Below are 2,794 nucleotides of genomic sequence, written 5' to 3'. Positions count from 1 at the left end.
CGGAATACCTCTTAACGAGGTATTTGACAGCCGCGCCTACATAGTGCCAGTGCGGTTGTTGGCCGCATTGTGACCGTGTCAGGACCGCTCTGTGTGGCCTTACCCTAATGGTATGTTCAGACGCCTAGCAAAAAAATCTGAAAATACGGAGCTGTTTTCAAGAGAATATAGCTCCTGATTTTCAGACGTTTTTTAAGCCACTCGCGATTTTCGCAGCGTCTTTTATGGCCGTTTTTGGAGCTGTTTTTTATAGAGTCAATGAAAAATGGCTCCAAAAACGTCCCAAGAAGTGACATGCACTTCTTTTTCGCAGCCGTTTTATTTACGTGGCCATTTTTCAAAACGGCCCGTCAGAACAGAACGCCGTTTTTTCCATTGAAATCAATGGGCAGATGTTTGGAGGTGTTCTGCTTCTGATTTTTTGGCCCAAAAAACGTCTGAAAATAGGCCGTGTGAACATACCCTGAGGCCGGGTTCACACGAGCATGTTACGTCCGTAATGGACGGATCGTATTTCGACCGCAAGTCCCGGACCGAAAACACTACAGGGAGCCGGGCTCCTAGCATCATAGTTATGTATGACGCTAGGAGTCCCTGCCTCGCTGCGGGACAACTGTCCCGTACTGTAATCATGTTTTCAGTACGGGACAGTAGTTCCATGGAGAGGCAGGGACTCCTAGCGTCGTATATAACTATGATGCTAGGAGCCCGGCTCCCTGTAGTGTGTTCGGTTCGGGACTTGCGGCCGAAAAACGTTCCGTCCATTACGGACCGAACATGCTCGTGTGAATCCAGCCTAAGTCTGAAACTTGTGTAAAGGGAATAGACAGTGAACTCCTCAGAAAGGGGCAGATTTTGTCTGACCCCCACAGCTGGCACCACATTTCCTAAAGTGCAATTGCCTACTTAAAGCGGCTCTGTCACCAGTTTATAAGCGCCCTATCTCCTACCTAATCTGATAGTCGTTGTAATGTAGATAACAACACTTTTTTGTTTTTTTTAAACTTTTATATTTGACGGAGTTATGACTTTTTCGTTTTATGTTAATTTCTTCTAAATGCCCAACTGGGCATTTTTTTAACTTTTGAGCAAGTGGGCGTTGTGAAGAGAAGTGTATGACGCTGACCAATCAGTGACCAATCAGCATCATACCCTTCTCTTCATTCATGTTCAGTTGTACTCACAGCACAGCGTGATCTCGCGAGATCACACTGTGCTGCCACTTACTCCCACATTAACTTTACCGGAGCTACCGGAGAATGACCAGACCTCGTCTCGAACGAAAAATAGTCTAAACTGCTATCTATATTACAGCGACTATCAGATTAGGTAGGAGATAGGGCGCTTATAAACTGGTGACCGAGCCTCTTTAACCCCTTCCCGTCGTAAACAATTTTCAGATTTCAATTTTCGTTTTTTCCTCCCCACCTTCCAAAAGCCTTTTTTATTTTTCCGTCGATATAGTCCTATGAGGGCTTGATTTTTGCGGGATGAGTTGTAGTTTTATTATTTATTTTGCCATATAATGTACTAGGAAACGGGAAAAAAATTATTTGTGCGGTAGAAAGGAAAAAAAAAGCGATTCCTCCATTGTTTTTTGCGCTTCGTTTTTACGGAATTCACTGTGCAATTAAAACAACATGTTAACTTTATTCTCTGGGTCAATACGATTATGGAGATACCAAATATATAGAGTTTTTTCTATATTTTACTACTTTTACAAGTAAAAACCTAAGTGTAAAAAATTTTATTAATTTTGTGTCGCCAAATTTTGAGAGCCAGAACTTTTTTATTTTTCTGTCGATTAAGGGCTTATTTTCTGCGGGATAAGCTGTCGTTTTTAATGATACTACTTTGGGGTACATGCGAAGTTTTGATCACTTTTTATTAAATTTTTTGTGGGAGATGAGGTGACCAAAAATAGAAATTCTGGCGTTTACAAATTATTATTTTTACGGCGTACACCGTGCGGGTTAAATAATGATATATTGTAATAGTTCAGACTTTTACGGACGCGGCGATACCAATTATGTTTATTTATTTATTTTTTTACTATGCTCTAGGGGGGAAATGGTAAAAGTTGTTTTTTTAACTTTACGTTTTTTTTTACAATAAAGTTTTTTATTGATTTTACATGCAAGAAAAATAAAGCAATATACAAATGCCAATTTTTTTTCAGAACGTTAGAACATTAAATGTATACAGGTACCTGGATACATTGGATAGTAAAAGTCAAGAAATGTGAACTTACAATCAGTCAGCAACAAAGCAATGAAGCATTATGGCAGGAGAACAGTTTCTGTACTTATTGTCACCAAGAGATCAGGAGAAAGGAGAAGGAAGATGGTAGGGACATGGGGGAAGGAGAATGAAGGAAGTGGAACCAGATTAATTTCGACAATCAAGGAAGATGACAGACATCTATCCCGAAGAGACAGGATTAGCCAGTATGGCAAAGGGTCAACTCATCTATTGTACATTGTCATCAACCCAAAAATGGCTATAAGTTTTGTCTTCACAAAAAGTTGACCAGGGTTTCCAAATTGTTTGGAATTTAACATATTTATGTAACTCTATATGGGATAACTCCTCCATCATTGCTAGTTGGGCCCCTTTCCTAAGCCAATGTCTAATTGTGAGGGGCTATCTCGGTCTTCCAATAGAGCGGTATAAGCGCCTTAGCCACACCGAACAAATGCTTCCAAAGCACTCCAGGTTTGACCACAGTAGAGGATGTCTATATGTTTAGGAATAATATGCAGGGGTCTATAGTAATGGAAGATTGGGTCAGGGT

The sequence above is a fragment of the Rhinoderma darwinii genome, chromosome 10 (assembly GCF_050947455.1).
Source record: "Rhinoderma darwinii isolate aRhiDar2 chromosome 10, aRhiDar2.hap1, whole genome shotgun sequence".
Taxonomy (NCBI): Eukaryota; Metazoa; Chordata; class Amphibia; order Anura; family Rhinodermatidae; genus Rhinoderma; species Rhinoderma darwinii.
Note: the sequence above shows the minus strand (reverse complement) of the source record.